This window comes from Myotis yumanensis, unplaced genomic scaffold, assembly GCF_028538775.1.
Source record: "Myotis yumanensis isolate MYYU_CA2020_CCGP unplaced genomic scaffold, mMyoYum1.0.hap1 SCAF_4, whole genome shotgun sequence".
Classification (NCBI taxonomy): domain Eukaryota; kingdom Metazoa; phylum Chordata; class Mammalia; order Chiroptera; family Vespertilionidae; genus Myotis; species Myotis yumanensis.
In genome coordinates, this window is record NW_027223755.1 from 12,749,409 (window position 1) to 12,765,254 (window position 15,846).

Genomic DNA, 15,846 nt, shown 5'->3' on the forward strand with positions numbered 1-15,846 from the left:
CTTCTGGCCCTTTAAATACAGTTCCTCATGTTGTGACCCAACCATAAAATTATTTTCGTTGCTACTTCATAACTATAATGTTGCTACTGTTATGAATCGTAATGTAAATATCTGATATGCAGGATGGTCTTAGGCGACCCCTCTGAAAGGGTCGATTGACTGCCAAAGGGGTCACGACCCACAGGTTGAGAACCGCTGCCTGAGTCTAAAGAGATCAGAGGTGTGCCTCACCACCATTATTTGAACGTTTGCTTTCTCCCAAATCCATACGTTGAAATCCTAATCCCCAGGGTGATGGCTTTAGGAGGTGGGGACTTGGGGAGGTGATTAGGTCATGAGGATGGAGCCCCTCTGAATGAGATTAGAGTTCTCATAAAAGAGCCCCAGAGAGCACCCTCTCCCCTTCTACCATGTGAGGATACAAAAAGTCTGCAACCCAGAGAGGGTCCTCCCCAGACCACGATGGCACTCTGATCTCAGACTTCCAGCCTCAGGAACTATGAGAAACACATTTCTGTTGCTTATTAAGTACCCAGCCTGTGGTATTTCGTTATAGCAGCCCAAACTGGCTAAGACACCCCCAGACCCTCTCAATCAAAGGATGGTGTTCCTAGAAAGCTTAGCTTTCTTATCCCTCAGTTCTTTGCAGAAGCCCTGCCTAGAGAGAGGCTTATCTCAGAAAGAATTGTGGGCATTGCCTTTGTCTAATGGAGTGGATCCCAATGAGATTCACAGAAGATTTTAAGAGAATTATATGTACAGAATCATGATCAGCTTGAACTGAAAGGGACAGGGATAGTATCAAATTAAAAGAGGCCTTTGGACCCTCAAAATTCTACTGACAGAAAGTAGACTGAGAATATCACTCAGCTGCAAACACATGATACCTTTTATGAAAAAGGATGGATGACTCGCAGGGAAGAACCAAGAGCCCAGAGAGCAGAGCCCAGAGCCTTGGAGTGTAGTGTCTCAAGCCTGAGACAAGGAATTTACATTGACCTGGGAAGATTCTAGAATCTATATGGACCAGCAACTTCTTCATGGCTCTCATTTTCTCTGTGTTTGAGCAGCAGGGTCTAGAGTGGTTATTCTATGTCTGTCCCATTATATGTTCAGTGGGAGAGGGTGTTATAGATTGAATGTGTGTGTCACCTCAAAATTCATAAGTTGAAGCCCTAACCTCCCAACGTGATGGTATTTGGTATTTGGTATTTGGAGAAGGAGCCTTTAGGGGTAATTCAGTTTAGATGAGGCCATGAAGGTGGGGGTCTTCATCATGGGATTAGTACCCTTATAAAGAGAGACCAGAGAGCTAGCTGTCTCTTTGCCTTGTTAGTATATATCAAATAGGCAGCCATCTCCAAGCCAGAAAGAGAGTCCTCACCAGAATCTGACCATGGACTTCCAGCCTCCAGCACTGTGAGAAATAAATGTCTGTTGTTTAAGCCCTTGAGTCTATGACATTTTGTTATAGCAGCTCAAGCTGACTAATACAGAGGGATGGTGGGAGAAGACAACTTGTCAAGAAGAACTATACTGGAGAAACTATATTTAAGGAATTATGATTACATGTGGACCTGATTTAGATTATGAGATTCTGGACACTGAGCAGATGCTATAATAGATTGAGACTTCTGCGGACTCTGGAAGAGGTGTCTTGTTTATCCTCACCGAGGACACTTTTCCATTGATTTTTTGAGAGAGTGGAAGGGAGAGGGAGAGATAGAGAAACATCAATGTGAGAGAGACACATTGATTGGTTGTCTCTCACATGTGCCCCAATCAGGGCAGGGAATAGAACCTGCAACCAAAGTACATACCCTTGACTGGAATTGAACCCTGGACCCATCAGTCCTCGGGCTGACACTCTAACCACTGAGCAAAACCAGCTAGGATGCGGTTGACTGTATTTTGCATGTGGGAAGTACGTGGGTCATTGGTGGACTATGGTAGTATGCAAGTTAGCTTACTTTGATTCCCACCTCCTGGTATCACACTCTATGTAGTCTTCCCCAACAATTGCACCATAGTTCATCTGTATGACCAATAGCATACAGAGGAAGTGATGGTACGTCACTTCTGATATTAACTTACTAGGGGCCTGGTGCACGAATTCATGCACATTGAAAGGAAATTAATTAGAAGAAATACTTTAATATTGCTATTTGCCCTTTCTCTATAATATAAGTGTCAACCAAATTCACAATCGACAATGACAGATCGAAACACACCTGCAATTGGTGCCAGCAAGTGCTTTATATGTATTGCGCATGTGTGAGTCAACTTAGCCTTTTATAGATATAGAACAAACTTGCTTCATTAGACCTGCTTTCTGATTTAGCTAAACTTTTTCCAGCCCAGTGAAGCACCCCAACTTCTCTTTCAGGTAATTGTCAGTAACACAGCAGTAAATATCAACACGAAGCAGATTATTATTATAGATCATACAGGGAGAATACAGGGTAAAATATTTAACTGCAGCAGTGTTTGACTATATTCTATGCAATGAGAAAACCTCAAGTCATTTTCAAGGTCTACCATTTCTTACTTCTTTTCAGTCGGGTCAAGTTTCTAAACTTTCTAAATCTCCGTTTTGTGGCTAATGAAAAGAAAATAGGATTCCACCGAGTCTCCTATCTACCTATTCCAAATCTTCTGTGAGGATCAAATGAGATGAGGCACGTGAAAATGCTTCACAGACATTTGGTTAAAGTATAAAATGTTTCCACCTGGCTATAAAGCAAGTTGTGTTCCTGGGCTGAAGAAACTGCAAGGAGGCTAGTCGCTGGGGAGAGGAAACCAGGCATTGCTATGTGACATCATTACCTGGATGGAGGGAAGGACACTTAGTGTATTAGCCTTTTATATATATATAGATTTTTGTAAGTGTGGCTTACCTCTCTCTCTCTCTCTATCTCTCTTTCTCTCTGTCTCATCACTTGTTTTAGGAGAAGCCAGCAGGCCTATGAAGAACTGAGGCTTCACCCTAACTGGTTTGGCTCAGTGGATAGAGTGTCGGCCTGCGGACTGAAGGGTCCCAGGTTCGATTCCAGTCAAGGGCATGTACCTTGGTTGTGGGCACATCCCCAGTAGGGAGTGTGCAGGAGGTAGCTGATCAATGTTTCTCGCTCATCGATGTTTCTAACTCTCTATCCCTCTCCCTTCCTCTCTGTAAAAAATCAATAAAATATACTTTAAAAAAAAAAAAAAAAGAACTGAGGCTTCTGGCCAAAGCCAGCAAAGAATGCAGGCTTCTTTCCAATAGCTATGTGCCTAGGCCATCTTGGACACAGATCCTCCAGCTCCAGTCAGGTTCAGATCTGGACAGTGTGCTCCTGAGAGATCCTGAGCCAAACCACCTGGCTAAGCCACGCCCAGATTCCTAACTCTCAGAAGCTGTAAAAAATACCAAGAAACTTTTAAAGTCACTGTGTATCAACCATGTGATCCTGGGGCCGTGCCGACCCTGGAAACACGGTCCCTCCAGGCCTAGCCAATTCCAGAGAAAGAGCACGTGCTTTCACAGGCAAACCTGCTAATCCAGAGCCCATACCCAACCACCTCCTTGATCAGCCTCTCACAGAGCTCTCACACTCTGGGCCACTGTCTGCCTGCACTAATCACCCCCAGGACATCTAGCAGACTAGAGACAGCCCCTGTGTCCCAGAGCCACTGAAATCATTCAGACCAGCCAATCCTAAGCTTGCTTACCCTGCCTCACCTGTTCCCCCCTGTGGAAACCACATTAAAGGCTCTTGCCCACATTTCCCCCTGACTCTCTCTGCCTCTGAATTGACTTTGGCTTCCCATGTAACCCACCTGTAGCATGGTGTGGCCCCTTCTCTTGGGATGTGTGAACATGATAAACTCTCTTTTTAATGGCAGGCATCTTCTGATCTGTTGAACTTGCCATACCTAAATAATAATAAAGCCTACATTTAAAATACTTTCAGTGATTTAGGATACTTTGTTACACAATACCAGATCATTAATACAGTAAAAATATATATATACTTTTCCTGCATACCACTAATGCCATCTTCCCACCTAAAAAAACCTTTTTTTTTTTTTTTTAATCCTCATCCCAGGATATTGTTTCCACTGATTTTTAGAGAGAGTAGATGGGAGGGAGGAGGGAGAGAGAAAGAAACATCGACATGAGAATGACACATCAACCGGGGCCAGGAATGGAACCCTCAAGCCTTGGGTCCAAAGGTCGATGCTCTAACCACGGAGCACCAGCCAGGGCAATAATCCTTGCTTAATAGCATTAATACCTAGGACACCTTATAAATGTTCTCCGTCTCCCCAACATGTCTTTACAACTGGTTTGTTGGAGGACAGGGTCCAAATAAGGCCCACATATTGCATTTGATAAAATTTTCAAGTCTCTTTTCAAAGTAGAATTTTTATTTTTTTTTAAATAAATTTGTATTGATTTTAGAGAGGAAGGGAGATAGAAACATCAATGATGAGAGAGAATCGTTGATCAGCCTCCTGCACGCCCACTACTGGGGATCGAGCCCACAACCCAGGCATGTGCCCTGATAGGGAACTGAACTTGGGACCCTTCAGTCCACAGGCCGACACTCTATCCATTGAGCAATACCGGCTAGGGCTCAAAGTAGAATTCTTAAAAAGACAAAACCTGAGTCTCCCACAACATAAAGGAACAAGGTATCAAATATTTCATTAACTCACAAATGAGGGAAGCAGTAGGTTGGCTAATTGGTTGAAAGAAACTTTGAGAAACTAAGGCTACACAGGCATTGGAAAATAACTGCTAAGTTAGATTAGAAAAAAAAGCCTGGTTAATAACCTCCAAGGCAATAAACCTGTTCATCAAAATGTTCTTTTTCTTTTTTAAATTCAAAATGTTTTTGATTGTTGCTACCAGACAGAAATCATTTGCATCTCTACCAGACAAAATTAATCTCAATTGCTCTGAGAACCGTTGACATCACTGTCATGTTGTACATGTCATCCTCTTCCCTCACAGAATTGCAAAACATCTTAATTAATCTTAAATAGCCTGAAGCAAAGCTGCACCCCCCAGGGCGTTAGTGCCCCAGCATGATATTGAAAGGACAGGACATTGGGTCATCCATTTCTATTTCCAAGTCTGGAGAGTTTATTTTTTCTTATCGCTCTTCTCATCTAAAAATTGAGTCATTATCTTATAGAAAGCCCCACATTCTGACTTGATGTGCTTGCTTTAATCAAATGTGATTTTTTAAACCAATATCTAGTTGCTAAGAATAACACCATGTTATTAAATGGATGAAATGATTTGCGTCAATAGGATTTATTAAATCATGATGGGATGTTGCAATAATGTTTTATTAATTTAAGCATTTTCATCACTAACTATAAATTCTAACACATAGGATTTCCTGTGGGTACGCTCCAGGGAAGGGTGTGGGCTTGCCTTGGAAGGCATAACCCTGAGGTTTTCATTTGATTGTTGACCTAAGACACAATTCACCTCTCCTGCTCATCCAGGAGTCCTTCAGTGTCTAACAGACACAGGTTTCCTGGTGGTTTTCTTTGAAGCCCTGGGCTTTGAAACCACGTGAGGGGCTCTCCTTGCCCACCAAGGGGGGACTGCTGTCAGCTCACTGGAGAATGAGTGAACAGGGGCCCCTGTGGACAGGTCCAGGGGATTAGCCTGGGACAAGCTCCCCTGGTTGCAAGTCTCCTGAAGGCCCTTAGAGTTTAGGAGGTGCACGCCTGTGGGGGGAAAGAGGGGAAAGGTGCAGATGTGCTCCCAGGAGGGAGAGCACACGGTAACCTCAATTTAATAACCAATAAGAGAATAAGGATTTAGGACTTGTAACTTTCACATATTGTAAATTAAATGTAAAGCCAAAATAAACATCTGACAGTTTTTCTGTACCCAAAACCACCCTCAAGGATGCCAAAACACATTATCAACAAATTCATGCAATTTCTAGCTGCCAACATATTGAGTACTTTCTAAGGTCAAACCAAAAATGCATCAAATTAAAACAAAAAATTATTTTTATCTCTCCACCTTCAGATCATGTGTAAAATTGGTCTGTTCCAAGCTACCACTTTAGTCTATTTGTATCTATTATATGGATTTGATCTTACTTTGTCTTGAGTTGTCACAATTTGTGGGACATATCAAACCATGTTTTTTTTACAAAAGATATTTATCTAATAAAAGTGATAATGCAAAGGAAATGCTCATTTAATCTCCCCCAAAACTACTAGAATAAGCACTTTAAATAAATGTCAAAGTAGCATAAATCATGGCTTAATATGTCTGCTGATAAAGTAGTTTTGAAATGAACAGCCAAAATAGATATAGTTAGTGATGAAAATGCATAAATCTAGAAATAGATTTTTAATTAAAATGAGACATTTATAGTAGCTCTATTCATAATTGCCTCAAACTGGAAACAACCCAAACATCTTTCAATGAGTGAATGGATAAACAAATGGTGATACATGCATACAATGGAATACTACTCAGATATAAAAAGGAACACTTTACTTATACACCCCCAGACATGGACGGGTGATTGAAAGAAGTCAGTCTTCAAAAGATAGATTCTATATGACCCAATGTATATGAACTTCTGGGAAGGCAAGACTAGTGGGTACCAGGGGCTAGGGGTGACAGAGGGTTTCATAATACAAGGCACAGGAGGGAGTTTCTGGGGGGATGAAAGGTTCTTGATCCTGATTGTGGTGGTGGGTACACATATTTCCACATATGCTGAAATACACAGAATTGTGCACTGAAGTAAAAAATGTACAGTATGGAAATGTAAATTTTTTAAAATATATTTTTCTTGATTTCAGAGTGGAAGGGAGAGGGAGAGAAATAGAAACATCAATGATAAGAATCACTGATCCACTGCCACTGGGAACTGAGCCCGAAACTCGGGCATGTGCCCTGATTGGGAATCGAACCTGTGACCTCTTGGTTCTTGAATTGATGCTCAACCACTGAGCCATGCCGGCGGGGCAGAAATTTAAAATATATAAAATAACAGTATCAAAAGTCTAAACAGTAATTTCTTAACTCATCCTTTTTCTCTAGGTATCTGTTGCCCAGTATTCTTGAGATCAGAGGAATACATTGTTATCAATTCCTTAATTTCAAGAGAACCCATAAAAGGTGTATTGTTCAGTCATTTTTTTTTTTTTCGATAAAAGAGCAAAGAAAAGGACAAATCCTGATATTGGGAGATAAGTTTTAATTTAAAGTCTCGAAAAGGAAAAGGTCATGATGTCAGGAAGAGGGCGTGTTGTATACCAGTGTGGAGAGAGCTGCTGGGAGGGAAGCAGTAGCCTTGAAAGGGTGCAGAAAGGAAAGCACAATTTTGCTTATTCAAAGCCAAATGCAAAGGAGGACAGATTCAAACTTCTGTGAGTTAGAAGTAAGCAAAGCACTGGATAAGGACAAAATGAGAAGCAATCAATGAACTCATTTATCAATTTCTTTTTCTTTCATCCTAACTAGCTCTTAGTCTGAATAACAAAATGCCTCAGTTTTGTGTTGTTTTTAAATGGCTAAACATTATTATACTTTGGCATTCAAATTTAAATTTACAGACTTTCTTCTTTTCGTTAAATCTTTTTTATGTTTCTATTAAATTTAGAGAGAGAGGAATGGAGAGGGAGAAAGAAACATCAATGTGAGAAACATTGATCAGCTGCCTCCTGCACACATCATACTGGGGATCAAGCTCACAACCCTGGCTTGTGCCCTGACCAGGAATTGAACTGGTGACCTTTTGGTTCATGGGACGATGTTCGACCAACAGAGCCACTCCAGCTGGGCTCACAGTCATTCTTGAACAACTCCACTTTCTTTCAAAGGTGAAAACACTACCTTACTGTTCTGAAAAGTGGGAAAATACCTGTTTTTAAAGATGAGGCCAGTTTTTATAGTGAAAACTGTTACCATTTAGGATACTATTTGTATTTGTTATCTACTGTTGCATTAAAAAATGACCCTAAAATTTAGTGGTTTAAAGCAACAATATATTGTTTCTCAAGTTTCTGTGGGTCTCCCCTGGCTCTGAGAGCTGGTGGGAATGCTGAGGCTGGAAGTCTTCGATGGCTTCATTCACTTGTCTGGAGCCTCGGTCTGGCTGTCCACTGGGCTTCTCTTCCACCTGGTCTCTGGGTGCTCCAGGAGATTAAAAATGGAATTTATAATACCACTTAAGGCCTAGTCTTGGAGGTTGCACAATGTCACTTCTGCTGCATTCATTCCATTGGCCAAATCAAGCCCAGAGTCAAAGAGTGGAGAAATAGTTGAACCTCTTGATTCAGGGAGGAGCAGCAAAGTCACCTTGCAAGGGAGTGAGGACTCGGGGACACCATTCGCTGGGGGGGCCACAAATTTAACAATGCACCACACTATTATTAATGATGTTTACTGCTCATATAAACATTAATTAAATTAGCTCTTGGCTCAAACTGCAAACAATAAAATTAGGCTAAAGATACATTTTGGTTCAGAAGCTCATAATCATTCCAGCTTTGATATAATTCATCCTTGTTTTAAAACTATCGGAAACCACTTGTAGATGAATCAGAGCAATCTGACCCTGTGGACTTTATGGGGAGTTTAACCATTAGTGAAGAGAAAAGTAATATGGAATCCATTAGCTATTTTAAAATGCTCTATTATTATCTAACCCTATGTCAACTCCCTCTGGTTTCCTGATGTCTAAACATTACACAATGTTGTAGAATTATGAAAGGATTCAATTCCCAAGAAGATGTGGGCAAACCTGAACATAAATTTGATCTGGAGTTGGAAGCCTGGCAGGTCCCTGGAGCAGAAGGTACAAAGGCCAGGATAACAACCTTTGTGCACACAGTTCAGACTTGGCCCTCTGCCACCGCAGGGTGCCAAACCTGCCACACTGTGGCAATACAGAGGGCGCCCAGGCAATGCAGATGGGGACCAGGGCCATGCAGACATCTGACCACATCTGTCATCTGGGCTCATTCCAAGAACTCCCTGGGAAGAAAGTGGCTACAGGTTCAATCCAAACTCCCTGGCATGGAAGCCAGGCCTCCGTTCACCCTCCTGGGCCTGTCTCCTCCACTCCCATCCCCCTCTTTTCACCACAGCCAAGTTCACCAAGCACTTTCCCATGGCTGGGCTTTACCCCATGCTGTTCCCTGTTCCTTGCTGCAGAGTCTCTCAGATGTGGAGGTAAATATTATTTCAGCTGTAAAGCCATGCTTCTCCCCGCCCCCCCACACTCTCACCAGAGCCCCCACTACAACCAGCCACCGCTGGGTGTTCCTGTGGACTTCTTTCTGTGTACAGCCTCTGGAATGGTGATAGCTGAGAGGTGGGATGTCTGTCTCCCTTCTCCCGGGGAGGAGGGCATCCTCCCTGGATCCAGCCCTCTCTGAGCCCTATCTACTCTCAATACAGTGAGCAATCGCTCCCAGAAGTCTCCAGAGAGTAGGCTGTCTGTAGAGAAGGTTCTTCGTCAACACCTGGGTTGCAGATCCATTCCATTGCTTTTCGAACTGGCCCCACCCCCCGCCCCCCTTTCCAAAATACCTAAAATTAGGTCTTTGGTGGTTCCTTAAAATGTTAGGCTTAGCGTTACTATAAAACTTAGCGATTCCACTCCCAAGTATATAGCCAAGAGAATTGAAAACATATGTCCACACAAATATTTACACATGAATATTCATGGCTGCATTATTCAAAATATCCAAAAAAGTGGATACAACCCAAATGTCCATCAACTAACGAGTGGAGAAACAAAATGTGTTATATCCAAACAATGGAATATTATTGGTGATAAAAAAAAGAGATGAAGTACTGATACATGCTACAACATAGATGAACTGGGGAAGCATTATGCGAAGTGAAAGAAGGCAGCCACAAAGTATCACATTATGTGATTTCCTTTAGGGGCGGTGGGTGAGGAGGAAGTGGGCAATGGCTTGATTTTACAGAGAGGCAAACGGTCCAAAATTCCCTGTGGTGATGATTGCACAGCCCCGTGAATATACTAAACCATTGAATTACACACTAAGTGGACGAATGCTATGATATGCGAGTTACAGCTCAATGAAGCGTAAAAAATACATGTCCTTTGAGCACTGTCAAAGGGTATCTAGCGGCCCATACATTGTATATCATTTCTGTTCCAGGTGCAAGAAAAAATGCCTAGGAAACCGCTTCCAGAGCTTGGCCTTGCCTTCTCTTCAAGCCTTCCTTTCCCTCTCCTCTCCTTCCCCTTGCGAACCGGGTGGGTGGAGTTTTGGGGGTCGCAGGAGGTGGTGGGGAGCCCCTGGCCCCACGTGCCAGGGAAGGCTGCCCCGAGGTCGTGCCACCTGCGGCCAGGGCGGGTCCCCCGGCGACCCCGAGAGATGCACCCCAGAGGCCCCAGAATATCCTGAAACCAACCCTAAGGGAACCCCCAGACCAGAGAGGGCTTTTCAGAGGGCGAGGGTGGCGGCCACCGGCCCACTCCGCCACTGGGCACGCGGCACCTGGATCCCGTCCCTCCGGAATCGCTGGGGGGGGGGGGGGGGTGGCAGCGGAGAGGGGCCAAGACGGGGGTGTCCTTGGGTGGGCGCGATGCCCCTCAGGTGCCGAGGTTGGGGGTGAAGGAGAGCGGGGAGGGAAACGGGGAGCGCCAACACGCGGTGCCGAGTCAGCGGAATCCGTCCGACTCTCCCGGCGAGACCTGGCTCGGAACCAAAGGGGTGGCGGGGGGCAGGCGGCTTGAGAAAGGCAGTGTTGTTGTTTGGGAGAAAAGCAGATACGAGTGTCCGAGCAGCAAGGGTTCGGGGCTCGCGGAGAAAGCAGAAACGGGGCGGCCAAGAGCTAGTGTGAGAGGCGGGGGCGCAGCGGGATCACGGGGTGGGCGAGGTGGGCAGGGCAGGCTGGGGGTGCACGGAGCAGCGGGTGGGTGCGAAGGGAGACAGCGGTGTAGACGTGTAGACGCTGCGTGCATGAGATGCTCCGAGAGGGGTTCAATACCAACAGCACCCAGTGCCTGCAATCCTTCTACTCGAATGGAAACCGCGCCCCGGCGCCCCACGGTGTCCTGGTTTTGCCTCTAAAAATCGTGCCAGCTGCAGGAATCGCAGGGACAGGCAAATAGGGGACATCTTGCCCCTTCCCAGTCCCGAGCCATTCTCTCCCCTGCCCCCTGCCCCCAACCCCCACCCTCACGACTTGCCTTTGGGGCTGTCTTGGGCCACCTGGTCACAAGTTGCTCCCTCTGCTGCCCTCCAGCCAAAGTGGAAGGGTGCTCTCCAGAGCTGGTAGCAGATGCCCGTTAGAGTTGCAGGAATGAGCAAGAGGGCAGCTGTTCTAGGCCGTCTTTCTTACCCGTTTCGGCCAAAGGTAAACTGAGTAGGGGCGGGGGGGGGGGGGGGTGTGTGTGTGTGTGTGAAAGGATTAAGGAAAGACAGATAAGAGAATGAAGGCTGGGTCTCGGGAGGGACACTGCTCCCTGATGCGGAGACAGCGCCAGCGCCCACAAGCCCGAGTCTTTATTTTATAGCAGATGCCACGAGGCAAAGTAGGGGCGTGATCACGTTGTTTACAACATTCTTGTGAGTTTCAACCCTACTCAACTACATGCACCTGAACTCTAGCACAAGGCACGTGGGGCCACGTGTTTGGACCATAGGTTCAAGCTTACAACCACAGCGGTTGGCTATAATTGTGCTGGGTGGGCCCTGACCTCCAGCTGGGACTTGCACGTGGCAATGAGAGGACCCTATCCTTTCATTAGTCTGAGGCTTCCTGGCCAAAGCACTGTACCTGCGCCCCATACTTACCACTTTTTAAAAGTTGGTTTCAAAGAGGAAGGGAGAGAGATAGAAACATCAATGATGAGAAAACAATTGATTGCTGCCTCCTGCATGCCGCACACTGGGCACAACCAGGGCATGTGCCCTGACCAGGATTCCAACCGTGACCTCCTGGTTCACAGGTCGAGGCTCAGCCACTGAGCCACGCGGGGCTGGGCATGTGATCACTTTTTTTTATTGCCAAAATATTTTATGTTCATTATTTACAAAATATATTGTGAGAGAACTAATGGCACTCCAAAGATGTCCACCTTATAGTCCCCAGAACCTATACATCCTACACGGAAAAAAAAAAAAAAAAAGTGCAGGGAGGCGTGCTGCGTGTGTGGCTGGAGAGAACAATGAGGGTATCTCCACGGCTGTGGTGATGAGTGAAATAAATCAGACACAAAGGCCCTTACTGTTTGATTCTATTCAGATGAAGTTCAAAAGCAGAACAAATTGAGGGCGATGGAAGACACAGTCATGTCTGTGGGGCTGGGTACTGAGCGGGGAGGACTGGAGGGAAGTCGGTGCGGTCCTGAGTGCTGTTACAATTTATAAAGAATTGCACGTAGGCTTTGTGCACTTTGACAGTATGTGTTAATCCTACATTTTAAAAGCTTTATACCGCCCCCACCCTCACCCCCGCCCCCACCCCCACCTTGGCGCTGCAGCACTGAGATTGCGACCACGTTAACAAGCCTTTCACGCAGATTCAATGGAGATTCGATTTACGTTGTTTGTTATTTCGTTGCTAAGCAACATAGTCTAAGCTGCACAACCAAGTGACGCCAACCATTAGCAGTTAATGTGGGGGATGTGCTAAGCCAAGGATCCGAGAGCTACCTACGTGGACAGTCCCCAGCCCAAACCCCTTTGCGCTCTGGAGGGGTGGGAGTAGAGGTGGGAGGAGGCGGGGGTAGAGGTGGGCGGAGGTGGGCGTGGGTGTTGAGCAGCAGGGACCAGCAGCAGGCCTGGCCTCTCCCTGACGTGGGCTGGCTGCAGTGAGCCACTCTCCCAGCCGCCTGCTGCATCTATCCCTATGGCAACTGCTCCCCAGCACTGGGGCTAAAATGAGGCTCTGTGGGTGTCACGGCAGTGATTGGAGATCTCACCTGCCGTGGAACACAGTGGTCTGATGAGGAAATTGATGAGTCACTGCAGGAAAAAGCTGATGCTTGTTGGGCAAAGTTATTCCTGTCCAAATAGGGCAGATTTGAGGAAGGGGGGCAGGCCCAGAGTGATGAAGGTTACCTGAAGGGCAGGGGCGGGCAGGGCACTATAGAAAGACCTAAGGACCAGTGCAAACGAAAACGATGTTGAAATAAAGACCACCCAAATGAGACAAGCAAATCTGTTTACTCAGTGCTTGCTGTGCAAAAGGAGTAAGCCACCCTCTCCTGTTTGGCAGAGGCTCAAAGGTAGGCAAAGGAGTGGGGAAAGCTTCATAGTGGAAAAAGGGGCGCCTTCAAATGTACTGCTTGGTGGCTGTTGGCCTGGGGAAGCTAAAGGCAGCTGACTAGAAGGGGAGGGGCATCCTATGTGATTGGTTAGGGGAGCACATTTGTCTTTCTTCAGTTGGTCCTAAATTGGAAGCCAAGTCAAAAATAAAGGAAGCTGACAAGTTAAGTGCTGGCCATCCTGGGCCAATTGCTGCAGAGGTGGTCTGGCTTTCTGGGCTGGTTACAGCAGGCTGTGGGTCAGAGTTCTGTTGTCATATGGTCTGGCCATTGTTCATTTGCATATGTATTTTTAAAATATATTTTTACTTCAGAGAGGAAGGGAGAGGGAGAGAGATAGAAACATCAATGATGAGAGAGAATCATTGATTGGCTGCCTCCTGCACGCCCCCTAATGGGGATCGAGCCCACAACCCGGGCATGTGCCCTTAACTGGAATCGAACCTGGGACCCCTTAGTCCACAGACTGATGCTCTATCCACTGAACCAAACCAGCCAGGGCCATTTGCATATTCAGTCTCTCAATGACCAGCTTGAGGTTATATAGATTAAGGGAGTGGTCTCCATGGTCTTACTAACAAGGGGGTTAGGCACTGTGCAGGGTAGGAACACAATTGTGAGTCTCCCTACCCTCCAAGAAGTGGGACATGGAGCATCACACAGGGGAAAGTAAGGGGGAATGTTTAAACACCCATCTAAACTCAGAAACACAGGGAGCAGGGGCACCTTTGATGGAAATTCAGAGTTTCTCCTGTGAGCCTTTTCCTCTTCAGCTGCTACTCATCTGAGTGCCGAGTGTTGAATGAGTTACTTCCTATCAAGTTCTTCAGATAGGGGCGGGCCAGTGGGGAGACTGGCAGCTCCTCTAGAACTCTGTGTTTGGGGTGAGGGAGGAGCAGTTCTCTAAAAAAGAGGTAGATAACGTTGCCAGGAGGAAGGGAGATGGAGGACTTCACAAATATAACACGTATGTGTATTCATGGACTTACCATTTATTGTCCAGAAAACCTATAAAATCCAGAAGTTATAGTTAGACTTTGAAGTTCCATCTAAGCAGTTACAGTAGTAATAAGTATGTGGGTTCCCCAAGTGAGGTTGTTAAAAGGATTCTCTCCCAGTGGAATTAGGCAGAAGTCCCTAATTCATTACTAATGTTCTTTGGGGATAGGGATCAGATCTTTCACTTGCTTGACCTGCATATCTTCCAGGTTTAAGATAGCATATTCAAGAGAATAAGCCCTAAATAAATGTCTGATGATAATGAAGACATACAAGAGGATAACACAAGAAATTCAGCTTCAGAGCTTAATGGTTTTCATCAATACAGGAGTGAGAGGTGCCAGATAATCCCTGAAGGTTCCTTTGGGATCCATGCATCTAAGATAAAACCTCTAAGGAAGAGCTTCCCTTTAGGGCAACTACACAATGTCAGGTTAGAAACCAAAATATCAGAAGGAAATGTATATTTCAAGAGACTCAACAGTAAGAGAGACATGCCCTTGAGGCCCAGGAGCTGTCGAAAGTGTGGCCACCGAGGGGATTGAAACTGGAGATGCGGCCACAGCCTCTGGAGCCAGCAAGTCAATGTTGAAGTCTAAATTGGTGGTGAACACAACTTTCCTGTGGCAGCTGTGACAAATTATCACAAACTTGGTGGTTTTACAAGGCAGTTTATTCTCTCACAGTTCTGGGGATGAGAAGTCTGAAGTCAAGGTGTGGGCAGGGCGCCATTGCCTACAAAAGCCCTAAGGAGAATCCTTCTTTGCTTCTTCGGTTTTTGTTAGCTGCCACTGTCTTTACCTGTGGCTGTATCACTCCAATCTCTGCCCCTGTCTGCACGTGGCCTTCTCCTCTGTGTCTTAGTCTCCCTTGGCCTCTCTCTTACAAGGACAACTGTCATTGGATTTATGGTCTATCTGGCTAATGCAGGATGATTTCCTCATCACAAGATCATTAATCACATCAGCAAAGACCATTAAACATTTTTTTTTTACAAAAATGTATTTGAGCCAAATAGAGGATATACCTGGAAGCAAGATCTTGACAGACTTAAGATAAATTTAAAAAAATAATAATAATAAGGTAACATTCACAGGTTTTAGGAATTAGGGCAGGGGCATATCTTTTGGAAGGGGGCCACCATGTAGCCCCCTACATCGTATCTCAAAGGCAAGAACATTAAGAAATCCACTCCTAAAAATGCTTGTTTATGGCCTCAGAGTTCCCATGAGGTTCTGAGGCTAATCCCATGAGCTCACATGGGTCAGCCCGGCTTCCACTCTCAGAGGATGGGATTCATTGCCAGCCTGTTGTGACCTGACTTTATCTGGGAAATCCAACATAGTTCAAGAAATTCCTAAGCTACAGGATCCTCTAGACCTGGAGGTTCCACAGCCAATTTAGATGCTTTTCTACTTCCAAGGGTGGACCTATTGGTTCATTTATCCTTGGGGTCCATGGGGCTTGCATGGTTCAGCATTTTGTGGTGTGCATGTTTGGGCACCCCAGCTATGTGAGATGGCCTCTTAGAGAAACAGACACCAGTGGTGACCATATT